The sequence below is a fragment of the Anas platyrhynchos genome, chromosome 5, assembly GCF_047663525.1.
Source record: "Anas platyrhynchos isolate ZD024472 breed Pekin duck chromosome 5, IASCAAS_PekinDuck_T2T, whole genome shotgun sequence".
In the NCBI taxonomy this organism is placed as follows: domain Eukaryota; kingdom Metazoa; phylum Chordata; class Aves; order Anseriformes; family Anatidae; genus Anas; species Anas platyrhynchos.
In genome coordinates, this window is record NC_092591.1 from 67,491,052 (window position 1) to 67,508,300 (window position 17,249).

Genomic DNA, 17,249 nt, shown 5'->3' on the forward strand with positions numbered 1-17,249 from the left:
GCCCTAGCCGTCATCGGAGACGAGTGAAAAATTAGGCCCCAGGAAATGCTTTGCGAACCCCTTTGGACCATCCAAAAGTGCCCCCATAGGAAGGCTTTGGGTACAAGAGAACTCCCCAGGGGAGCCTTTACGCAGCCCCACATGCAACTAGACCCTCCGGGTTCGATTATTCCGAGCAACGCTAAATATATCACTAGCCGGCATGGGAGAAGACTGAAAACCCGGGCCCCAGAAAACGCGTTGCAAGCCCCTTTGGACCATCCCAAAGTGTCACCAAATGAAGGCTTTGGGTACAAGTGAACTCCCCAGGGGAGCCTTTACACTGCCCCACATTCAACTGGACCCTTCGGGTTCGCTGTTCATGAGCAAACCTAAACGTAGCCCTAGCCTTCATCGAAGACGACTGAAAAATCAGGCCCCAGGAAATGCGTTCCGAGCCCCTTTGGACCATCCAAAAGTGTCCCCAAAGGAAGGCTTTGGGTAGAAGAGAACTCACCAGGGGAGCCTTTACGCAGCCCCACATGCAACTGGACCCTCCGGGTTCGCTGTTCATGAGCAAACCTAAACGTAGCCCTAGCCGTCTTCGAAGACGAGTGAAAAATCAGGCCCCAGGAAATGCGTTGCGAGCCCCTTTGGACCATCGAAAAGTGCCCCCAAAGGAAGGCATTGGGTACAAGTGAACTCCCCAGGGGAGCCTTTACGCAGCCCCACATGCAACTGGACCCTCCGGGTTCGCTGTTACCGAGCAACCCTAAACATATCCCTAGCCGGCATCGAAGACGACTGAAAAATCAGGCCCCAGGAAACACGTTGCAAGCCCCTTTGGACCATCCAAAAGTGCCCCCAAAGGAAGGCTTTGGGTACAAGTGAACTCCCCATGGGAGCCTTTACGCAGCCCCATATGCAACTGGACCCTCCGGGTTCGCTGTTTCCAAGCAACCCTAAACATAGCCCTAGCAGTCATCGGAGACGAGTGAAAAATCAGGCCCCAGGAAATGCGTTCCGAGCCCCTTTGGACCATCCCAAAGTGTCACCAAAGGAAGGCTTTGGGTACAAGTGAACTCCCCAGGGGAGCCTTTACGCAGCCCCACATGCAACTGGACCCTCCGGGTTCGCTGTTTCCGAGAATCCCTAAACATAACACTATCCAACATCTAAGACGACTGAAAAATCAGGTCCCAGGAAATGCGTTGCGAGCCCTTTTCGCCCATGCAAAAGTGCCCCCAATGGAAGGCTTTGGGTACAAGAGAACTCCCCAGGGGAGCCTTTACGCAGCCCCACATGCAACTGGACCCTCCGGGTTCGCTCTTACCGAGCAACCCTAAACATAGCCCTAGCCGGCATCGAAGACGACTGAAAAATCAGGCCCCAGGAAACACGTTGCAAGCCCCTTTGGACCATCCAAAAGTGTCACCAAAGGAAGGCTTTGGGTACAAGTGAACTCCCCAGGGGAGCCTTTACGCAGCCCCACATGCAACTGGACCCTCCGGGTTCGCTGTTTCCGAGCATCCCTAAACATAGCCCTAGCCGGCATCGAAGACGACTGAAAAATCAGGCCCCAGGAAATGCGTTCCGAGCCCTTTTCGCCCATCCAAAAGTGCCCCCAAAGGAAGGCTTTGGGTACAAGTGAACTCCCCAGGGGAGCCTTTACGCAGCCCCACATGAAACTGGACCCTCCGGGTTCGCTGCTTCCGAGCATCCCTAAACATAGCGCTAAGCGGCATCGATGACGACTGAAAAATAAGGCCCCAGGAAATGCGTTCCTAGACTTTTCGCCCATCCAAAAGTGCCCCGAAAGGAAGGCTTTGGGTACAAGTGAACTCCCCAGGGGAGCCTTTACGCAGCCCCACATGCAACTGGACCCTCCGGGTTCGCTTTTCTTGAGCAAACCTAAACGTAGCCCTAGCCGTCATCGGAGACGAGTGAAAAATCAGGCCCCAGGAAATGCGTTGCGAGCCCCTTTGGACCATCCAAAAGTGCCCCCAAAGGAAGGCTTTGGGTACATCTGAAGTTCCCAGGGGAGCCTTTACGCAGCCCCATATGCAACTGGACCCTCCGGATTCGATTTTTCCGAGCAACGCGAAATATATCACGAGCCGGCATGGGAGAAGACTGAAAACCCGGGCCCCAGAAAACGCGTTGCAAGCCCCTTTGGACCATCCAAAAGTGTCACCAAAGGAAGGCTTTGGGTACAAGTGAACTCCCCAGGGGAGCCTTTACGCAGCCCCACATGCAACTGGACCCTCCGGGTTCGCTGTTCATGAGCAAACCTAAACGTAGCCCTAGCCGTCATCGGAAAAGAGTGCAAAATCAGGCCTCAGGAAATGCGTTGCGAACCCCTTTGGACCGTCCAAAAGTGCCCCCAAAGGAAGGCTTTGGGTACAAGTGAACTGCCCAGGGGAGACTTTACGCAGCCCCACATGCAACTGGACCCTCCGGGTTCGCTGTTTCCGAGCATCCCTAAACAGATCCCTAGCCGGCATCGAAGACGACTGAAAAATCAGGCCCCAGGAAATGCGTTGCAAGCCCTTTTCACCCATCCAAAAGTGCCCCCAAAGGAAGGCTTTGGGTACAAGTGAACTCCCCAGGGGAGCCTTTACGCAGCCCCACATGCAACTGGACCCTCCGGGTTCGCTGTTTCCGAGCATCCCTAAACATAGCCCTAGCCGGCATCGAAGACGACTGAAAAATCAGGCCCCAGGAAATGCGTTGCGAGCCCTTTTCGCCCATCGAAAAGTGCCCCCAAAGGAAGGCTTTGGGTACAAGAGAACTCCAAAGGGGAGCCTTTACACTGCCCCACATGCAACTGGACCCTCCGGGTTCGCTGTTCATGAGCAAACCTAAACGTAGCCCTAGCCGTCTTCGGAGACGAGTGAAAAATCAGGCGCCAGGAATTGCGTTACGAGCCCTTTTCGCCCATCCAAAAGTGCCCCCAAAGGAAGGCTTTGGGTACAAGTGAACTCCCCAGGGGAGCCTTTACGCAGCCCCACATGCAACTGGACCCTCCGGGTTCGCTGTTTCCGAGCATCCCTAAACATAGTCCTAACCGGCATCGAAGACGACTGAAAAATAAGGCCCCAGGAAATATGTTGCGAGCCCTTTTCGCCCATCCAAAAGTGCCCCCAAAGGAAGGCTTTGGGTACAAGTGAACTCCCCAGGGGAGCCTTTACGCAGCCCCACATGCAACTGGACCCTCCGGGTTCGCTGTTTCCGAGCATCCCTATACATAGACCTAGCCGGCATCGATGACGACTGAAAAATCAGGCCCCAGGAAATGCGTTACGAGCCCTTTTCGCCCATCCAAAAGTGCCCCCAAAGGAAGGCTTTGGGTACAAGAGAACTCCCCAGGGGAGCCTTTACGCAGCCCCACATGCAACTGGACCCTCCGGGTTCGCTGTTTCCGAGCAAACCTAAACATAGACCTAGCCGGCATCGAAGACGACTGAAAAATCAGGCCCCAGGAAATGCGTTGCGAGTCCTTTTCGCCCATGCAAAAGTGCCCCCAAAGGAAGGCTTTGGGTACAAGAGAACTCCCCAGGGGAGCCTTTACGCAGCCCCACATGCAACTGGACCTTACGGGTTCGCTGTTACCGAGCAACCCTAAACATATCCCTAGCCGGCATCGAAGACGACTGAAAAATCAGGCCCCAGGAAATGCGTTCCGAGCCCTTTTCGCCCATCCATAAGTGCCCCCAAAGGAAGGCTTTGGGTACAAGTGAACTCCCAAGGGGAGCCTTTACGCAGCCCCACATGCAACTGGACCCTCCGGGTTCGCTGTTTCCAAGCATCCCTAAACATAGCCCTAGCCGGCATCGATGACGACTGAAAAATCAGGCCCCAGAAAATGCGTTACGAGCCCTTTTCGCCCATGCAAAAGTGCCCCCAAAGGAAGGCTTTGGGTACAAGTGAACTCCCCAGGGGAGCCTTTACGCAGCCCCACATGCAACTGGACCCTCCGGGTTCGCTGTTTCTGAGCATCCCTAAACATAGCCCTAGCCGGCATCGAAGACGACTAAAAATCAGGCCCAGGAAATGCGTTGCGAGCCCTTTTCGCCCATCCAAAATTGCCCCCAAAGGAAGGCTTTGGGTATAAGGGAACTCCCCAGGGGAGCCTTTACGCAGCCCCACATGCAACTGGACCCTCCGGGTTCGCTGTTCATGAGCAAAACATAAACGTAGCCCTAGCCGTCCTTGGAGACGAGTGAAAAATCAGGACCCAGGAAATGCGTTGTGATCCCTTTTCGCCCATCCAAAAGTGCCCCCAAAAGAAGGCTTTGGGTACTAGAGAACTCCCCAGGGGAGCCTTTACGCAGCCCCACATGCAACTGGACCCTCCGGGTTCGATTTTTCCAAGCAACCCTGAATATATCCCTAGCCGGCATGGGAGAAGACTGAAAACCCGGGCCACAGAAAATGCGTTACAAGCCCCTTTGGACCATCCAAAAGTGCCCCCAAAGGAAGGTTTTGGGTACAAGTGAACTCCCCAGGGGAGCCTTTACGCAGCCCCACATGCAACTGGACCCTCCGGGTTCGCTGTTTCCGAGCATCCCTAAACATAGCCCTACCCGGCATCGACGACGATTGAAAAATCAGGCCCCAGGAAATGCGTTACAAGCCCTTTTCGCCCATCCAAAAGTGCCCCCAAAGGAAGGCTTTGGGTACAAGTGAAGTCCCCAGGGGAGCCTTTACGCAGCCCCACATGCAACTGGACCCTCCGGGTTTGCTGTTTCCGAGCAACCCTAAACGTAGCCCTAGCAGTCATCGAAGACGAGTGAAAAATCAGGCCCCAGGAAATGCGTTGCGAGTCCCTTTGTACCATCCAAAAGTGCCCCCAAAGGAAGGCTTTGGGTACAAGTGAACTCCCCAGGGGAGCCTTTACGCAGCCCCACATGCAACTGGACACTCCGAGTTCGCTGTTCATGAGCAAACCTAAACGTAGCCCTAGCCGTCATCGGAGACGAGTGAAAAATCAGGCCCCAGGAAATGCGTTGCGAGCCCCTTTGGACCATCCAAAAGTGCCCCCAAAGGAAGGCTTTGGGTACATCTGAAGTTCCCAGGGGAGTCTTTACGCAGCCCCATATGCAAATGGACCCTCCGGGTTCGCTGTTTCCGAACAACCATAAACGTAGCCCTAGCAGTCATCGGAGACGAGTGAAAAATCAGGCCCCAGGAAATTCGTTGCGAGCCCCTTTGGACCATCCAAAAGTGTCACCAAAGGGAGGCTTTAGGTACAAGAGAACTCCCCAGGGGAACCTTTACGCAGCCCCACATGCAACTGGACCCTCCGGGTTCGCTGTTCCTGAGCAAAACTAAACGTAGCCCTAGCCGTCATCGGAGACGACTGAAAAATCAGGCCCCAGGAAATGCGTTGCGAACCCCTTTGGACCATCCAAAAGTGCCCCCAAAGGAAGGCTTTGGGTACAAGAGAACTCCCCAGGGGAGCCTTTACGCAGCCCCACATGCAACTGGACCCTCCGGGTTCGCTGTTTCCGAGCAAACCTAAACATAGCCCTAGCAGTCATCGGAGACGAGTGAAAAATCAGGCCCCAGGAAATGCGTTCCGAGCCCCTTTGGACCATCCCGAAGTGTCACCAAAGGAAGGCTTTGGGTACAAGTGAACTGCCCAGGGGAGCCTTTACGCAGCCCCACATGCAACTGGACCCTCCGGGTTTGCTGTTTCCGAGAATCCCTAAACATATCCCTAGCCGGCATCGACGACGATTGAAAAATCAGGCCCCATGAAATGCGTTGCGAGCCCTTTTCTCCCATCCAAAAGTGCCCCCAAAGGAAGGCTTTGGGTACGAGAGAACTCCCCAGGGGAGCCTTTACGCAGCCCCACATGCAACTGGACCCTTCGGGTTTGATTTTTCCAAGCAACCCTAAATATATCCCTAGCCGGCATAGGAGAAGACTGAAAACCCGGGCCCCAGAAAACGCGTTTCAAGCCCCTTTGGACCATCCAAAAGTGTCACCAAAGGAAGGCTTTGGGTACAAGAGAACTCTCAAGGGGAGCCTTTATGCAGCCCCACATGCAACTGGACCCTCTGGGTTCGCTGTTTCCGAGCATCCCTAAACATAGCCCTAGCCGGCATCGAAGACGACTGAAAAATCAGGCCCCAGGAAACGCGTTGCGAGCCCTTTTCGCCCATCCAAAAGTGCCCCCAAAGGAAGGCTTTGGGTACAAGTGAACTCCCCAGGGGAGCCTTTACGCAGCCCCACATGCAACTGGACCCTCCGGGTTCGCTGTTTCCGAGCATCCCTAAACATAGCCCTAGCCGGCATCGAAGACAATTGAAAAATCAGGCCCCAGGAAATGCGTTGCAAGCCCTTTTCGCCCATCCAAAAGTGCCCCCAAAGGAAGGCTTTGGGTACAAGTGAACTCCCCAGGGGAGCCTTTACGCAGCCCCACATGCAACTGGACACTCCAGGTTCGCTGTTTCCGAGCATCCCTAAACATAGCGCTAGCCGGCATCGAAGACGACTGAAAAATCATTCCCCAGGAAATGCGTTGCAAGCCCTTTTCGCCCATCCAAAAGTGCTCCCAAAGGAAGGCTTTGGGTACAAGTGAACTCCCCAGGGGAGCCTTTACGCAGCCCCACATGCAACTGGACCCTCCGGGTTCGCTGTTCCTGAGCATCCCCAAACATATCCCTAGCCGGCATCGATGACGACTGAAAAATCAGGCCCCAGGAAATGCGTTACAAGCCCCATTCGCCCATCCAAAATTGCCCCCAAAGGAAGGCTTTGCATACAAGTGAACTCCCCAGGGGAGCCTTTACGCAGCCCCACATGCAACTGGACCCTCCGTGTTCGCTGTTTCCGAGCATCCCTAAACATAGCCCTAGCCGGCATCGAAGACGACTGAAAAATCAGGCCCCAGGTAATGCGTTGCGAGCCCTTTTCGCTTATCAAAAAGTGCCCCCAAAGGAAGGCTTTGGGTACAGAGACCTCCCCAGGGGAGCCTTTACGCAGCCCCACATGCAACTGGACCCTCCGGTTTCGCTGTTCCTGAGCAAAACTTAACGTATCCCTAGCCGTCATCAAAGATGAGTGAAATATCAGGCCCCAGGAAATGCGTTGCAAGCCCCTTTGGACCATCCAAAAGTGTCACCAAAGGAAGGCTTTGGGTACAAGTGAACTCCCCAGGGGAGCCTTTACGCAGCCCCACATGCAACTGGACCCTCCGGGTTTGCTGTTCATGAGCAAACCTAAACGTAGCCCTAGCCGTCTTCGGAGACGAGTGAAAAATCAGGCCCCAGGAAATGAGTTGCGAGCGCTTTTCGCCCATCCAAAAGTGCCCCCAAAAGAAGGCTTTGGGTACATCTGAAGTTCCCAGGGGAGCCTTTACACAGCCCCATATGCAACTGGACCCTTTGGGTTCGCTGTTTCCAAGCAACCCTAAACGTAGCCCTAGCAGTCATCGGAGACGAGTGAAAAATCAGACCCAGGAAATGCCTTCCGAGCCCCTTTGGACCATCCAAAAGTGTCACCAAAGGAAGGCTTTGGGTACAAGAGAACTCCCCAGGGGAGCCTTTACGCAGCCCCACATGCAACTGGACCCTCCGGGTTCGCTGTTTCCGAGCATCCCTAAACATAGCGCTAGCCGGCATCGAAGACGACTGAATAATCAGGCCCCAGGAAATGCGTTACAAGCCCCATTCACCCATCCAAAAGTGCCCCCAAAGAAAGGCTTTGGGTACAAGTGAACTCCCCAGGGGAGCCTTTACGCAGCCCCACATGCAACTGGACCCTCCGGGTTCGCTGTTCCTGAGAATCCCTAAACATAGCCCTAGCCGGCATCGAAGACGACTGAAAAATCAGGCCCCAGGAAATGCGTTACGAGCCCATTTCACCCATCCAAAAGTGCCCCCAAAGGAAGGCTTTGGGTACAAGAGAACTCCACAGGGGAGCCTTTACGCAGCCCCACATGCAACTGGACCCTCCGGGTTCGATTTTTGCGAGCAACGCTAAATATATCACTAGCCGGCATGGGAGAAGACTGAAAACCCGGGCCCCAGAAAACGAGATGCAAGACCCTTTGGACCATCGAAAAGTGTCACCAAAGGAAGGCTTTGGGTACAAGTGAACTCCCCAGGGGAGCCTTTACGCAGCCCCACATGCAACTGGACCCTCCGCGTTCGCTGTTTCCGAGCATCCGTAAACAAATCGCTGGCCGGCATCGATGACGACTGAAAAATCAGGCCCCAGGAAATGCGTTCCGAGCCCTTTTCGTCCATCCAAAAGTGCCCCCAAAGGAAGGCTTTGGGTACAAGAGAACTCCCCAGGGGAGCCTTTACGCAGCCCCACATGCAACTGGACCCTCCGGGTTCGCTGTTTCCAAGCAACCCTAAACATAGCGCTAGCCGGCATCGATGACAACTGAAAAATCAGGCCCCAGGAAATGCGTTGCGAGCCCTTTTCGCCCATCCAAAAGTGCCCCCAAAGGAAGGCTTTGGGTACAAGAGAACTGCCCAGGGGAGCCTTTACGCAGCCCCACATGCAACTGGACCCTCCGGGTTCGCTGTTTCTCATCATCCCTAAACATAGCCCTACCCGGCATCGAAGACGACTGAAAAATCAGGCCCCAGGAAATGCGTTTCGAGCCGTTTTCGCCCATCCAAAAGTGCCCCCAAAGGAAGGCTTTGGGTACAAGTGAACTCCAAAGCGGAGCCTTTACGCAGCCCCATATGCAACTGGACCGTCCGGGTTCGCTGTTTCCGAGCAACGCTAAATATATCACTAGTCGGCATGGGAGAAGACTGAAATCCCGGGCCCGAGAAAATGCGTTGCAAGCCCCTTTGGACCATCGAAAAGTGCCTTCAAAGGAAGGCTTTGGGTACATAAGAAGTTCCCAGGGGAGCCTTTACGCAGCCCCACATGCAACTGGACCCTCCGGGTTCGCTGTTCCTGAGCATCCCTAAACATAGCCCTAGCCGGCATCGATGACGACTGAAAAATCAGGCCCCAGGAAATGCGTTACAAGCCCCATTCGCCCATCCAAAATTGCCTCCAAAGGAAGGCTTTGCATACAAGTGAACTCCCCAGGGGAGCCTTTACGCAGCCCCACATGCAACTGGACCCTCAGGGTTCGCTGTTTCCGAGCATCCCTAAACATAGCCCTAGCCGGCATCGAAGACGACTGAAAAATCAGGCCCCAGGAAATGCGTTGCGAGCCCTTTTCGCTTATCAAAAAGTGCCCCCAAAGGAAGGCTTTTGGTACAAGAGACCTCCCCAGGGGAGCCTTTACGCAGCCCCACATGCAACTGGACCCTCCGGGTTCGCTGTTCCTGAGCAAAACTAAACGTATCCCTAGCCGTCATCAAAGATGTGTGTAATATCAGGCCCCAGGAAATGCGTTGCAAGCCCCTTTGGACCATCCAAAAGTGTCACCAAAGGAAGGCTTTGGGTACAAGTGAACTCCCCAGGGGAGCCTTTACGCAGCCCCATATGCAACTGGACCCTTTGGGTTCGCTCTTTCCAAGCAACCCTAAACATAGCCCTAGCAGTCATCGGAGACGAGTGAAAAATCAGACCCAGGAAATGCGTTCCGAGCCCCTTTGGACCATCCAAAAGTGTCACCAAAGGAAGGCTTTGGGTACAAGTGAACTCCCCAGGGGAGCCTTTACGCAGCCCCACATGCAACTGGACCCTCCGGGTTCGCTGTTTCCGAGCATCCCTAAACATAACGCTAAACGGCATCGATGACGACTGAAAAATCAGGCCCCAGGAAATGCGTTACGATCCCTTTTCACCCATCCAAAAGTGCCCCCAAAGGAAGGCTTTGGGTACAAGAGAACTCCCCAGGGGAGCCTTTACGCAGCCCCATATGCAACTGGACCCTTTGGGTTCGCTGTTTCCAAGCAACCCTAAACATAGCCCTAGCCGGTATGGGAGACGAGTGAAAAATCAGACCCAGGAAATGCGTTCCGAGCCCCTTTGGACCATCCAAAAGTGTCACCAAAGGAAGGCTTTGGGTACAAGTGAACTCCCCAGGGGAGCCTTTACGCAGCCCCACATGCAACTGGACCCTCCGGCTTCGCTGTTTCCGAGCATCCCTAAACATAACGCTAGCCGGCATCGAAGACGACTGAATAATCAGGCCCCAGGAAATGCGTTACAAGCCCCATTCGCCCATCCAAAAATGCCCCCAAAGAAAGGCTTTGGGTACAAGTGAACTCCCCAGGGGAGCCTTTACGCAGCCCCACATGCAACTGGACCCTCCGGGTTCGCTGTTCCTGAGAATCCCTAAACATAGCCCTAGCCGGCATCGAAGACGACTGAAAAATCAGGCCCCAGGAAATGCGTTGCAAGCCCTTTTCGCCCATCCAAAAGTGCCCCCAAAGGAAGGCTTTGGGTACAAGTGAACTCCCCAGGGGAGCCTTTACGCAGCCCCACATGCAACTGGACCCTCAGGGTTCGCTGTTTCCGAGCATCCCTAAACATAACGCTAAACGGCATCGATGACGACTGAAAAATCAGTCCCCAGGAAATGCATTACGAGCACTTTTCACCCATCCAAAAGTGCCCCCAAAGGAAGGCTTTGGGTACACGAGAACTCCCCAGGGGAGCCTTTACGCAGCCCCACATGCAACTGGACCCTCCGGGTTCGATTTTTCCGAGCAACGCTAAATATAGCCCTAGCCCGCATTGGAGAAGACTGAAAACCCGGGCCCCAGAAAACGAGATGCAAGACCCTTTGGACCATCGAAAAGTGTCACCAAAGGAAGGCTTTGGGTACAAGTGAACTCCCCAGGGGAGCCTTTACGCAGCCCCACATGCAACTGGACCCTCCGCGTTCGCTGTTTCTGAGCATCCGTAAACAAATCGCTGGCCGGCATCGATGACGACTGAAAAATCAGGCCCCAGGAAATGCGTTCCGAGTCCCTTTGGACCATCCCGAAGTGTCACCAAAGGAAGGCTTTGGGTACAAGTGAACTCCCCAGGGGAGCCTTTACGCAGCCCCACATGCAACTGGACCCTCCGGGTTCGCTGTTTCCGAGCATCCCTAAACATAGCGCTAGCCGGCATCGATGACGACTGAAAAATCAGGCCCCAGGAAATGCGTTGCCAGCCCTTTTCACCCATCCAAAAGTGCCCCCAAAGGAAGGCTTTGGGTACAAGAGAACTGCCCAGGGGAGCCTTTACGCAGCCCCACATGCAACTGGACCCTCCTGGTTCGCTGTTTCTCAGCATCCCTAAACATAGCCCTACCCGGCATCGAAGACGACTGAAAAATCAGGCCCCAGGAAATGCGTTTCGAGCAGTTTTCGCCCATCCAAAAGTGCCCCCAAAGGAAGGCTTTGGGTACAAGTGAACTCCAAAGCGGAGCCTTTACGCAGCCCCATATGCAACTGGACCGTCCGGGTTCGCTGTTTCCGAGCAACGCTAAATATATCACTAGTCGGCATGGGAGAAGACTGAAATCCCGGGCCCTAGAAAATGCATTGCAAGCCCCTTTGGACCATCGAAAAGTGCCCCCAAAGGAAGGCTTTGGGTACATCAGAAGTTCCCAGGGGAGCCTTTACGCAGCCCCACATGCAACTGGACCCTCCGGGTTCGCTGTTTCCGAGCAACCCTAAACATATCGCTAGCTGACATCGAAGACGACTGAAAAATCAGGCCCCAGGAAATGCGTTACAAGCCCCATTCGCCCATCCAAAAGTGCCCCCAAAGGAAGTCTTTGGGTACAAGTGAACTCCAGAGGGGAGCCTTTACGCAGCCCCACATGCAACTGGACCCTCCGGGTTCGCTGTTTCCGAGCATCCTTAAAAATAGCGCTAGCCGGCATGGAAGACGACTGAAAAATCAGGCCCCAGGAAATGCGTTGCAAGCCCTTTTCGCCCATCCAAAAGTGCCCCCAAAGGAAGGCTTTGGGTACAAATGAACTCCCCAGGGGAGCCTTTACGCAGCCCCACATGCAACTGGACCCTCCGAGTTCGCTGTTTCCGAGCAACGCTAAATATATCACTAGCCGGCATGTGAGAAGACTGAAAACCCGGGCCCCAGAAAACGCGTTGCAAGCCCCTTTGGACCATCCAAAAGTGTCACCAAAGGAAGGCTTTGGGTACATCAGAAGTTCCCAGGGGAGCCTTTACGCAGCCCCATATGCAACTGGACCCTCCGGGTTCGCTGTTTCCGAGCAACCCTAAACATAACCCTAGCAGTCATCGGAGACGACTGAAAAATCAGACCCCATGAAATGAGTTGCGAACCCCTTTGGACCATCCAAAACTGTCACTAAAGGAAGGCTTTGGGTACAAGAGAACTCCCCAGGGGAGCCTTTACGCAGCCCCACATGCAACTGGACCATCCGGGTTCGCTGTTTCCGAGAACGCTAAATATATCACTAGCCGGCATGTGAGAAGACTGAAAACCCGGGCCCCAGAAAACACGTTTCAAGCCCCTTTGGACCATCCCAAAGTGTCACCAAAGGAAGGCTTTGGGTACAAGTGAACTCCCCAGGGGAGCCTTTACGCAGCCCCACATGCAACTGGACCCTCCGGGTTCGCTGTTCATGAGCAAACCTAAACGTAGCCCTAGCCCTCATCGGAGACGAGTGAAAAATCAGGCCCCACGAAAGGAGTTGCGAGCCCCTTTGGTCCATCCAAAAGTGCCCCCAAAGGAATGCTTTGGGTACATCTGAAGTTCCCAGGAGAGCCTTTACGCAGCCCCATATGCAACTGGACCCTCCGGATTCGATTTTTCCGAGCAACGCTAAATATATCACTAGCCGGCATGGGAGAAGACTGAAAACCCGGGCCCCAGAAAACGCGTTGCAAGCCCCTTTGGACCATCCCAAAGTGTCACCAAAGGAAGGCTTTGGGTACAAGTGAACTCCCCAGGGGAGCCTTTACGCAGCCCCACATGCAACTGGACCCTCCGGGTTCGCTGTTTCCGAGCATCCCTAAACATATCCCTAGCCGGCATCGAAGACGACTGAAAAATCAGGCCCCAGGAAATGCGTTGCGAGCCCTTTTCGCCCATCCAAAAGTGCCCCCAAAGGAAGGCTTTGGGTACAAGTGAACTCCCCAGGGGAGCCTTTACGGAGCCCCACATGCAACTGGACACTCCGCGTTCGCTGTTCCTGAGCAAACTTAAACGTAGCCCTAGCCGTCATTGGAGACGAGTGAAAAATCAGGCCCCAGGAAATACGTTGCAAGCCCCTTTGGACCATCCAAAAGTGCCCCCAAAGGAAGGCTTTGGGTACATCTGAAGTTCCCAGGGGAGCCTTTACACAGCCCCATATGCAACTGGACCCTTTGGGTTCGCTGTTTCCAAGCAACCCTAAACATAGCCCTAGGAGTCATCGGAGACGAGTGAAAAATCAAACCCAGGAAATGCGTTCCGAGCCCCTTTGGACCATCCAAAAGTGTCACCAAAGGAAGGCTTTGGGTACAAGTGAACTCCCCAGGGGAGCCTTTACGCAGCCCCACATGCAACTGGACCCTCCGGGTTCGCTGTTTCCGAGCATCCCTAAACATAGCGCTAGCCGGCATCGAAGACTACTGAAAAATCAGTCCCCAGGAAATGCGTTGCAAGCCCTTTTCGCCCATCCAAAAGTGCCCCCAAAGGAAGGCTTTGGGTACAAGTGAACTCCCCAGGGGAGCCTTTACGCAGCCCCACATGCAACTGGACCCTCCGGGTTCGCTGTTCCTGAGCATCCCTAAACATAGCCCTAGCCGGCATCGATGACGACTGAAAAATCAGGCCCCAGGAAATGCGTTACAAGCCCCATTCGCCCATCCAAAATTGCCCCCAAAGGAAGGCTTTGCATACAAGAGAACTCCCCAGGGGAGCCTTTACGCAGCCCCACATGCAACTGGACCCTTCGGGTTCGATTTTTCTGAGCAACCCTAAATATATCCCTAGCCGGCATGGGAGAAGACTGAAAAATCAGGCCCTAGAAAACGCGTTGCGAGCCCCTTTGGACCATCCCAAAGTGTCACCAAAGGAAGGCTTTGGGTACAAGTGAACTCCCCAGGGGAGCCTTTACGCAGCCCCACATGCTACTGGACCCTCCGGGTTCGCTGTTTCCGAGCATCCCTAAACATAGCCCTAGCCGGCATAGAAGACGACTGAAAAATCAGGCCCCAGGATATGCGTTGCAAGCCCTTTTCGCCCATCCAAACGTGCCCCCAAAGGAAGGCTTTGGGTACAAGAGAACTCCCCAGGGGAGCCTTTACGCAGCCCCACATGCAACTGGACCCTTCGGGTTCGATTTTTCTGAACAACCCTAAATATATCCCTAGCCGGCATGGGAGAGGACTGAAAAGTCAGGCCCCAGAAAACGCGTTGCGAGCCCCTTTGGACCATTCCAAAGTGTCACCAAAGGAAGGCTTTGGGTACAAGTGAACTCCCCAGGGGAGCCTTTACGCAGCCCCACATGCAACTGGACCCTCCGGGTTCGCTGTTTCCGAGCATCCCTAAACATAGCGCTAGCCGTCATCGATGACGACTGAAAAATCAGGCCCCAGGAAATGCGTTACAAGCCCCATTCGCCCATCCAAAAGTGCCCCCAAAGGAAGGCTTTGGGTACAAGTGAACTCCCCAGGGGAGCCTTTACGCAGCCCCACATGCAACTGGACCCTCCGAGTTCGCTGTTTCCGAGCAACGCTAAATATATCACTAGCCGGCATGTGAGAAGACTGAACACCCGGGCCCCAGAAAACGCGTTGCAAGCCCCTTTGGACCATCCAAAAGTATCACCAAAGGAAGGCTTTGGGTACATCAGAAGTTCCCAGGGGAGCCTTTACGCAGCCCCACATGCAACTGGACCATCCGGGTTCGCTGTTTCCGAGAACGCTAAATATATCACTAGCCGGCATGTGAGAAGACTGAAAACCCGGGCCCCAGAAAACACGTTTCAAGCCCCTTTGGACCATCCCAAAGTGTCACCAAAGGAAGGCTTTGGGTACAAGTGAACTCCCCAGGGGAGCCTTTACGCAGCCCCACATGCAACTGGACCCTCCGGGTTCGATTTTTCTGAGCAACCCTAAATATATCCCTAGCCGGCATGGGAGAAGACTGAAAAATCAGGCCCCAGAAAACACGTTGCAAGCCCCTTTGGACCATCCCAAAGTGTCACCAAAGGAAGGCTTTTGGTACAAGTGAACTCCTCAGGGGAGCCTTTACGCAGCCCCACATGCAACTGGACCCTCCGGGTTCGCTGTTTCCGAGCATCCCTAAACATAGCGCTAGCCGGCATCGATGACGACTGAAAAATCAGGCCCCAGGAAATGCGTTCCGAGCCCTTTTCGCCCATCCAAAAGTGCAACCAAAGGAAGGCTTTGGGTACAAGTGAACTCCCCAGGGGAGCCTTTACGCAGCCCCACATGCAACTAAACCCTCCGGGTTCGATTTTTCCGAGCAACGCTAAATATATCACTAGCCGGCATGGGAGAAGACTGAAAACCCTGGCCCCAGAAAACGCGTTGCAAGCCCCTTTGGACCATCCAAAAGTGTCACCAAATGAAGGCTTTGGGTACAAGTGAACTCCCCAGGGGTGCCTTTACGCAGCCCCACATGCAACTGGACCCTCCGGGTTCGCTGTTTCCGAGCATCCCTAAACAAAGCCCTACCCGGCATCGATGACGACTGAAAAATCAGGCCCCAGGAAATGCGTTACGAGCCCTTTTCACCCATCCAAAAGTGCCCCCAAAGGAAGGCTTTGGGTACATCTGAAGTTCCCAGGGGAGCGTTTACGCAGCCCCACATGCAACTGGACCCTCCGGGTTCGCTGTTCCTGAGCATCCCTAAACATAGCCCTAGCCCGCATCGATGACGACTGAAAAATCAGACCCCAGGAAATGCGTTACAAGCCCCATTCGCCCATCCAAAATTGCCCGCAAAGGAAGGCTTTGGGTACAAGTGAACTCCCCAGGGGAGCCTTTACGCAGCCCCACATGCAACTGGACCCTCCGGGTTCGCTGTTTCCGAGCATCCCTAAACATAGCCCTAGCCGTCATCGGAGACGCCTGAAAAATCAGGCCCCAGGAAATGCGTTACGAGCCCTTTTCGCCCATCCAAAAGTGCCCCCAAAGGAAGGCTTTGGGTACAAGAGAACTCCCCAGGGGAGCCTTTACGCAGCCCCACATGCAACTGGACCCTTCGGGTTCGATTTTTCTGAGCAACCCTAAATATATCCCTAGCCGGCATGGGAGAAGACTGAAAAATCAGGCCCCAGAAAACGCGTTGCAAGCCCCTTTGGACCATCCAAAAGTGTCACCAAAGGAAGGCTTTTGGTACAAGTGAACTCCTCAGGGGAGCCTTTACGCAGCCCCACATGCAACTGGACCCTCTGGGTTCGCTGTTTCCGAGCATCCCTAAACATATAGCTAACCGGCATCGATGACGACTGAAAAATAAGGCGCCAGGAAATGCGTTCCGAGCCCTTTTCGCCCATCCAAAAGTGCCCCCAAAGGAAGGCTTTGGGTACAAGTGAACTCCCCAGGGGAGCCTTTACGGAGCCCCACATGCAACTGGACCCTCCGGGTTCGCTGTTCCTGAGCAAACCTCAACGTAGCCCAAGCCGTCCTTGGAGACGAGTGAAAAATCAGGCCCCAGGAAATACGTTGCAAGCCCCTTTGGACCATCCAAAAGTGCCCCCAAAGGAAGGCTTTGGGTACATCTGAAGTTCCCAGGGGAGCCTTTACACAGCCCCATATGCAACTGGACCCTTTGGGTTCGCTGTTTCCAAGCAACCCTAAACATAGCCCTAGGAGTCATCGGAGACGAGTGAAAAATCAAACCCAGGAAATGCGTTCCGAGCCCCTTTGGACCATCCAAAAGTGTCACCAAAGGAAGGCTTTGGGTACAAGTGAACTCCCCAGGGGAGCCTTTACGCAGCCCCACATGCAACTGGACCCTCCGGGTTCGCTGTTTCCGAGCATCCCTAAACATAGCGCTAGCCGGCATCGAAGACGACTGAAAAATCAGTCCCTAGGAAATGCGTTGCAAGCCCTTTTCGCCCATCCAAAAGTGCCCCCAAAGGAAGGCTTTGGGTACAAGTGAACTCCCCAGGGGAGCCTTTACGCAGCCCCACATGCAACTGGACCCTCCGGGTTCGCTGTTCCTGAGCATCCCTAAACATAGCCCTAGCCGTCATCGGAGTCGAGTGAAAAATCAGGCCCCAGGAAATGCGTTACAAGCCCCATTCGCCCATCCAAAATTGCCCCCAAAGGAAGGCTTTGGATACAAGTGAACTCCCCAGGGGAGCCTTTACGCAGCCCCACATGCAACTGGACCCTCCG